We start from the raw sequence: 9255 nt of genomic DNA, 5'->3' as shown, positions 1-9255 counted from the left end.
GGAAAAACACTGCAGTGTCAAAGTGCACTCACCATCTAAGAGTCCATGACACAAAACTTTCTTCTATCTCTGTCTCAAAGCCTATTTATATGAAGAATTGACTATTCTGAACTCAGGCACATTATTCCATTTCATTGCTATTGTCCTGTATTCCAACCTCTAGTTATGTCACCTTGAAAATCATGAAATGATTTGCTGACTTCTTTCTCGAAAGGAGATTTTGTGATGTTTTATTGATGAAGAATTTTTTTAAGCAAGACATATAACCTGAATATGTTTCATGCCTTTTCCTAGAAAAGGTGATTTTAAAATATGTGAACAATGTACTTTAGTTAATTAAGTACACTTATACCTCAATAAAAAAAGACTACTGTCTGCTGGCTGATGTTGCAAAAATCTTTACTTAAAAAATTTCTTTGCAGTTTTCAGTATTGTCTTAAATACAGGAAAAGCCTTGAAATGAGTTTTTAAGTCCTGAAAACAGAACATTGAAAGTGTCTGGATGGAGATGTAACCTTTTTAAGCCTAAAAAAAAAGAGGATTTAAGAGGACTGAATAGCTCAAAGGATTAGCAATGAAAGACAGACACTTTCACATATAAACTTGTCTGAGTTCATCCAAATTCAACAGCAACTTAGGTCATCAAATTAAAAGAAGCTTTGGTGGTTCACTGGAAGCAAGTCTGTGGCTCTCAGCCCAGTTTCTAGAGAAAAGATACTCATCAAAAACATGACTCTATTTGGCATTCTGGCATACTGGAGGTTTTAGAAAAGACAAAGCAAGGAAAATATACAGAGCAGTTCTCTTACAATAAGAGATAGTAGTGGCCCAGATAGAAAAGCATGTGGGGAGCACAACCTCCCTTTTTTAATTGTGGATACACAATACAATCCATAATCCAATAAAAGCAGATTTTTATAGTATTACTAATGCAGAATTTTCTAAAAACACGTAATGTATTCAGTAAGTGGGAAGGAGAGTTCATGTGATTTACCACTGAATTCCTCATCCCTAAACTTAAACTCTGTTTATACCATAGTGTGACTTACCATTTTACATTGTTGTCATGGGCTTTCTTTTCTACAGTCCTCCACAGAACTTGACCCAGATAAAGCTGGACTTCATTCTCTCAGGGACACATTAGGAATGCATCATGCTTTATAAGGCATTGCTATCCTAGACACACAGGGGACACCGGTGGGCCTCCCGTACTTCAGCAGACAGTGGTGTCAAAGGCACTGAAGTCCCTGTGATGAGTCATGAGCAGAGCTGCCAGGCCGGGGGCAGATGCAGGTCACTGCCCATCCACTCGGGCTGAGACAGCGAGAATTCCACAAGCAGTCAAGTCTCCTTCTTCCTCAGCTAAGCAGTCATCAGACAAGACTATTGCATCCAATTACCAGCTCAACTTTCTTCACAAAAGTTACTCAGTGTCATGAGCAAGCATGCTTCTCCAAGTGTAAAAAATCCAAAGCTAGACACTAGGAAAAAAAAATTTTCTGAGAAGCTACAAGTTAATAATCTTTCCTCAAGCAAAAAAGTGATGGAGGCAGAAAAATACCTTTTTCCTTAGATGGTTTCCTATATATAAGCATATGAAATTCTAGACATGTTCACATGGCTGTAAACTTATTGTCACCAGTAACCCTAAAAAGACAGGCTGCATTTTCATTCAAAATATTTCTGTACAATTCTTTTAATCAAAGCACCTATGGAACTTGGTATTTAGTCTGCTTTATTCCCAATCCAGTTCTCTGCCTAAGTGATCAAATTAATTCTGTGCCTAGAAAGCAAATAATGTCCTTATGTAGGTGTTATGAATACACAAACGCCTACACGTTATCAGACTGTTTGCCTCTTCTGCTTTAAAAATGAGGAGGGACAGGTCCAGACCACTGCAGCTATAAATGCTTTCTGTATATCATTGCATGGCACACTTGCACTCACCAAACCCAGGCTGGTGGTAAAAATAACCCTCTCTCGAAGAGCAGACGTTAAGTTATCTACTAGGGCTTCCACCTGTTAACATTTTTCAGAGAGGGGCCCTGTCTGGAAATAACTCTGTATTTCATGATGAACTCTATGTGCTTTACGGGACAGAACCAAGATGTGACTCATTGCTCTGAGCTGTGTAAAGATTACATCTGCTTCAGCCATGGAGGCTGGGATGTCCGATAATAGACAGACATCAGAGGTGGAGCTGGAAAGAGACAACAAAAATCTGGACTCTTAAGGTTTTTATTTTACCCGAAATAAATGTTTGTGCTCTCTGTGTAATCTCAGGACATCTGTCACAATAAGGAAGACATCATAATGGGAGCAGCAGGCTCTGCTTTCTAGAAGGTAAGAAAATGTTTGTATCAGTTTCTATGTTTAAGCCAAGCTTCTCCCCTGTGCTGGTCACAAGATCATAACAGTGATCACTGGGATAGTCACACTTGCTGGTCACTGGGATTCACTCGTGTGTTCTTGCATTACAAGTCCTGCTCTCAGGTTATTCTCAAGTTACGTGCAAGAGTTTTGTGAAAGATTTCAAGATGTGGCAGGGAGGGAATGGACATATATCAGGATACTCCTATTGCCCTAACTAACATGACACCAAATCATCATATCAAATTAAGTAGATGGCTTATTACTGAAACAAGTCCCTGTACTGTGCTCCCAGTTCTTGCCTGTCTTATCAAGCTTTTATGGATTTACAATTTTAAAATTGAATTAAATAACATTTTTAAATTTACATTAGGTATATGTATATATATAAAACATTCACTTTTTTTTTTTCAGCATTATGTCATGAGATTCTAGAATTTCTTGAGTCAAACTTTTTTGAGTTTAATCCTTATTTGGCTATTGGGGTCATAAAATCATGCATTTAAATATCAGGAAACATACTAACAACAGCAATTCTGTTTAATGCAGAGATTGCCATTATCATTGAGAGATATGACAGACAAAGTAATTACAATATTTTGGATAACTGTGCACTAACTGTACACTAGCATTGTTCTGCAAAAATCAGAAAAAAGGTGCAGTACAAGATAAGGATCACATGATGAGGTCTTGCTCCTGCCCTCATAAAACTGAAGGTAAGTTAAATGTACATATACAGAAAAGAGCCACAGCAGTATACAACCACCCATTTATGAGACATGCTATGAAAAGTAATTGAAAATGGTTTGGTTTTTACATAAAATATTCCCTGTCAGAAAGGATACAGTAGGGCTGGAGAGTGGGAAGAATAATTTTTTATCTTAGGATGTGGCAGCTCAAGAAAATTTCCTAGCAATGTATAACAGCAAGAATCAAGAAATCACTAGAGAGAGTGTAGCTTAACTGTACACAATACAGTGAGGAGGACAGAAAACTAGGTGGAGGGCAGTTTTGACTGTTAACAATTTGGAAGCTACACCATGACTAAGTGAAGACTGTACCAATACATGGGGTCATCCCTACTCCTCATATACATGTTTCCTACAGTTCCTAGCAGTGTGACCTCCTCAAGATTTCCTCAGCTTGATACCCAGCAGTATAACTGCTGAGTGACCTTCAAGGGCCCTCAGTGCTGTACCAACCAAGACATACTTTTCTAGGAATTTTGACAGATGTCCCACTTTCCCACCTTTTATTTTCTCCCCCAAAATAAGAAACAACCTGAAACCACTGATGTACAGTGGTGTCAAGACAGAATAGCTTCCTGAACTAGTCTTTAACATTGTAGGGAAAAAATTAGCAAGTAAAACCTCAGAAATAATTCAGTACTGGTATATATACTCTTTCACAGGGGCAGAGCATGTCAGCACAACAACAAACCCTGGTGAAACTTCTTTAATAGATTAGTGTAAGAGAGATACAAGCATAATATTTTTGTCAATAGATAAAGGAAAACAGAAACAAACCAAAATTTTAATATCTCTAGTAGCTCTTCCCCCAAGGCTTTCCTCAGGGACAGGACAGTCCATTTGGGCATGTGCCAGTTACACAGCCAGTGATAGCCGAGTGAAACAGAGCAAGGAAAAGGGATTCTTCTCCATGTAGCTACCAAATTCTGAAGAATTTTCTTCTTGTATGACTTACATAGACAAAACAACAGGAATTCAGGTCTTTCCAAATAAACAGTGCAAGATGTCTGACTCAAGGAACTCTGAACCTGCATTCAGTTTCCCACAGAAAAACAGCAGCTTTGTACTTCCAGCCTGCCTGTCTTATTTTAGGTTACAGAAAGTATTTTCACAGATCACTTGGTGGGGTGAAAAGTTAGGATTTGATGCTACAAGATCCCAAATCTGTTTTTTCCACTAAGGAGAGCCTGTCACTGAGTTCTCAGTGAGAGTTACGAACTGTTCCTGTATTTCTGAACAGATTAAAGGTGATCAGTTTTAAAAGGGGATTTTAAATTAGCTTTCATGCAAGGGATTAATTTTTACTCCTTTTTAAAAATTTTTACTTCATATATATACTTTGAACTGAGAACCCCTGTCTTGCTGACAATGAGTTTCACACCTTGGGGTGTTGCTCTTAAAAACTTGACTTTGTGTCACAGCCCACGCTGCAACGCTGCAGACCATTTAAAATCTAAGGCACTCTCTCATCTGGAAACCACAGGGGCAGCTCCTGGTGTTCCTGCACAAGGTAAACTCACAAGAAAAAGGGACAAAAAGTCGTGTGAGCAGAGATTACACCAGGATTACACCAGGATTGAGAAAAGCACCTGTTGGCTGTCTCTCTTACAAAATGGGAAGTTTCCTCTACCTCAGTGTCTGCAAATTTCCAAATAAAGACAAAGTCTTTTTGTCTTTGCAGATGACAACACGCAAATATAACAACAGTTTACACCACCTTACTTTCTTTTTTGTGGTAACTATATGCAATTTCTACTGCAAGAAGAAATATTTGTCTTTCTGCTAGTTTTCTGTGTGCTGCTTGGTATGGCCAATTCTTCAGCAAATAGAAAATTAATATTGTCCCACCACATGACGTGGGTAGACTATTCCTAGAATTACTAGGAGAGAGGGCATAAATGATCTGCTAGGAAAAGTTTACAGCTCTCCTCTGTATGTTGTGACAACTCTATAAACTGTTAACAAATGGGCTGCACTGTGCTCAGCTGCAGTTGAGGCACTTCCTCTCAGGGATTTAAAGATAACCAAGGCAATGTGCTCACCTCTCAAGACAATGCTAATAGCAGTTTTTAATAGTAATATCAAAAAGCACACTGGAATACCACAGACTATATAAATTCTGTCTGAGAAGCCCATATGAGCTGCTTGTCATCTCCCAGAGTGTCTGAAAGCTCTGCAGACTGGAAGACATTTTGGAAGATGTTAAAACTCATCAACAACACTCATGACTGAATGGATATTCCCCAACTTCCTATACATTACTTGTTCCTTTGTGGATCTTTGCAAAGGTCCTCACACACACCAAGCCCTGTGAAGTTTGCTAACCAGTGGCACTGTGCACCATGTCCACCATATCACTGTTCATTGTGCTCAGACACTGCTGACCACATCTATTGGCTGAGCCACCTTGAACTTCTACAGCACAAGAAATTTATTTGCTTCAAGAAGTTGAATTTGGTTTTAAACAGGTTAAGTCATGTTCAGAGTGTTTATGTACATAGTCCTAGGGCAGCTCCTGCTCTGCTTTACAGCTCCCTTTGAAATATCCAGGAACACCTCTGGACTTTCAAGAGTGTTTAAATCTAGACTGAATGTGTTTGGGAATAATGTGCACATATCTAAAAATATAATTTTGATGCATTAATTCTGGTAATGATAAAAGAGGGAAAAAGGGAAAAGAGATTTTTTTTCCAGGTCTATTTTTTTTCCTTGCTCTATTAAAATAGGTGTGCATTCTATTACTTAATTCAGTGACATGAGGATTTCAGCAAAGATATTTCTTTGTGTATAAGTTCCACCTTTTTCTGGTCTTGCTTGTATGTACAACTAGTATCTTACATTAAGTATTCTCCCACATGTTCAAATATTCCTATAAACAGTTGAGAGACATTCAGAAGTCTTACAATAGTATAATTTACAGAGTAAATAAATCACCCCATGTAAGAAAGCTATAACTATGCCAAACATTTCAAGAATGGGAGCACGGAGAAAAAGAGATTGCCAAGACATAAGTAGTATCACATCATCTCTATCTGAAATCTAACTCCTAAAGTTAAGAATTCAAGAGAATGGACTCTCAGCTGTGTATATTACTGGAGCTAGAGAAGTTAAAAGAATTAGCTTTGAACATCAAGAGTTGGCAGAATAGAACTAACAGTGTACTCTGGTGATAATTCAGAGCTGTATCCAAGATCACTGGCTAAAACCCATGATAGCACTGAACTGGGAAACTAATTCTGAGACCACCTCTTAACACCTCTGAGTCTGTTAACACTCAATTCTGTAATTACTGTGTTCATGTCAAATCACACAAAATAAAAGCACATAGAAACAGTGCTCTCAAATAGCTCAAAAAGAGGCAGCCACGGACTAAGTCTAAAAATATGATTTAGCAACTTCCAGGCACTACTAAAGAATGAAAAAATGTTTATTTATTTTCAGATAGTCTCAGTTCCTTCTTTTCTAAAATAAGGACTTACTCCATGCCAGCCTCAGAAGAGAGAACTACACATTAGCTAATATCTAACCCATCCTTTGAAAAACACAGTGCTGAATGAACTTGCAAAAAGCATCAGTAGATATAAGTAATACCATTATATGCAGAGAAAACAGATCATCCACAACCATCCAGCAGATAAACTGATATTACTATTCTGCTAAACAATACCTCCAGTTACTTTAAAACAGTAATTTTTGGCAGCAAAAAGATAGGGGTATTTACTGTTGATAATCTCAAATAATTATGTTATATCTGTACTTCTTGCAGACTACAATGGGAGTTTTGTGAGCTCAGCAGTTTTGTAAGTCCGAATACTTATGAATGTCATTTTGCCAGTATGTGAATCATGTGGCCTGTAAAATCCCACCCTAGTGAGATTTTCATGTGTAGGGGAATCCATACAACTAAATTCTGACCCAGCACTATTTCATGCCCAAAATGAGTTACAGGTTACAAGAAAAGTGTGGAGAAATTCACTGCCACATTACTGGGGTGAAAAAAACCTTAGGTGAGAATTCTAAGTAGGGTTTCTTACATCTTCTTCTGAAAGTGTCAGGACTGGCCACAATCTGATTGGACTTGAACAGGGCAGTGGTCTGATCTCTATGACAACAGCTACCTTCCTGTGAAAATTCTAAGTATTTGTGCTCCTAGGAAAATGTAAATAGGAAGTACTTTCTATTTCTTATATCAAATAAAAGTATCTTTCTCTGCTTCTGGAATACTAACAAGTCTGAACTTAGTGTCACTCTAGGATGTTAGCTGGGAATGAAAAATCAGAAAGGAGAAATATCCTGGAGATTTTCATGGAGGTCTGGAGCATTCCATGCATATGGAAATATTTGCAGTAGCACTAGCAGTAGTGCCAAATTACCTCTTCTCACTGTAAAAGCTACATTCTGATCACAGCAACTGTAAGAAAATACATTTCTAAGGTGTCAGCTGCCACCTGTTTAATTTTGTAGGCCAGGGGGGCAGTGACACCTTGTTTCCTATGTATTGCCCTGCTCAAAATTCAGTCTATAGAGAGCAGAAGGGGAAACAGCACAGTAGAAAGAAACAAAACTCCTTTGATTTTGGATGAGGTGGGAGAGCCACAAGCTGGATGTGGAGCAAAGAAGCACAGTTCTCCATTCTACAAATATTATCAGCTGCATGGGTAATTCCCTGGAATGCTTCTGCAGTGTCTATATATTCAAATGTACTGAAAGTAAGCCTAACTTAAGAGTATTTAACGTGTTTTGTTGCGGTTCAAAGCTGATTGCAGGCCGTTATCACCATTTTAAATATAACTCAGTTTATGTTTACATGTACTTTTAAATTATTTTGTTATCAGAAAAAAACCCCAAATTATTTTATCATAATGGCTATTTCTTTCCTTCCTCTGTGACAGAGTTGAACCTTTCCTAAATAACTCTTTCCAAATGGATGCCATCACTATCATCGTTTTCTTATCCTTTTTTTTTTATTTTTTCTTCTCTTTTCTTGTTCTATTTTTTCTTCTCCTTCTTTTCGTTTGTTTTTCTGTTTTTTACATTTTTCCTCTTTTTTTTTTTCCCCTAATATATTTTGGCAGCTTTAGATGTTATTACAGAACAACCAAGCCTGGGACACTATGGACAGGTGCTGGGCAAGATTCTTTACATAGCTCTTCTGTGACAGGGCACCTCAACCCTTGGCCTCTGTCAGCTGCTGTTCTTCTGGTCCTGTATCTGTTAGTGATTTCTCCCTCTGCTCCCTGCATGTCCACACTCCCTCTTGTTCTGCTCCTGGACCTTACAAGTTCTTGCCTTTATGCAGCTTTTGCAACTACAATCCTATACTGGAGAGACCCTGAGCAGAAGCTAAACTATGCACATTCAACACGTTGGGTTGTTTATGGGTTAGGTAGACTTTGCTTTTTTGTTTGTTTGTGGGTCGGGTTTGGTTGTTCTTTTTTCTTGGTTGTTGGTTTGTTTGTATGGTTTCATTTTTAGTTTTACTTATCTTAATGTTTTCTTAGAGACATAAGCCAAGGTCAGGTCTGGGTTGCTACTCTACTCCTTACTATTTTGTAGGTGATGAAGAGAGCAGAATGGCAGCAGTCAGGATGGAGTAATTTACATTTCCTCCTTCCCTCTGCAGTGGTGCAGATTGCTGCACCATTCAGTGTGGCCTGCTGGGCTTCAGTGCATAGGCCATGGTCCCTCTCTCATACAGCACCTCTGTGCTCATCTGCTTGCATGCACTAAAGGTTTTGTGAAAAAAGGACACAGGTCACTCACTACTATAACCAGTATATCTGCTTGGGAATTTTGTATCTGTGATATTATTATTTCTTAAAAATATATTCATGGGGGTTTTTTGTACTCATCTGGTTTTTTGTTTTGAAGAAGACTAATGATACTTGTTTGCTAGTGTGGAATGGGACATAAATTTTCTTAAAGCCTAAACACAAGTCCACAAATCCAAAGATCATATTACCTGTAGTGTTACCCTGTTGGTCAGTGTCATTGGGCATAATAACCTCTCTTTCACAATCTGTGTAAGAAAGACATCACACAATTCCATCTGCTCTTGCACTGCCAGGTCTATTTGCGAGATGTGTGGCAATTTACATTCATACCTCAGCTTGGCACTGGACATCTGCCATGCAAC

The 9255-nt window shown here is 38.3% G+C and overlaps 1 long non-coding RNA gene across 1 annotated transcript; it reads left to right on the top strand.

The window, feature by feature from the left end:
- Positions 1 to 2072: 2072 nt before the first annotated feature.
- Positions 2073 to 9034, top strand: LOC113950079. Its single transcript, XR_003528662.1, has 3 exons — positions 2073 to 2343; positions 6886 to 6919; positions 8676 to 9034. It is a non-coding gene; the product is annotated as an uncharacterized LOC113950079 (long non-coding RNA).
- Positions 9035 to 9255: the final 221 nt, after the last annotated feature.

The sequence above is a fragment of the Corapipo altera genome, unplaced genomic scaffold (assembly GCF_003945725.1).
Source record: "Corapipo altera isolate COAL_440 unplaced genomic scaffold, ASM394572v1 53, whole genome shotgun sequence".
In the NCBI taxonomy this organism is placed as follows: domain Eukaryota; kingdom Metazoa; phylum Chordata; class Aves; order Passeriformes; family Pipridae; genus Corapipo; species Corapipo altera.
This window is presented reverse-complemented; position numbering and strand designations above follow the sequence as displayed.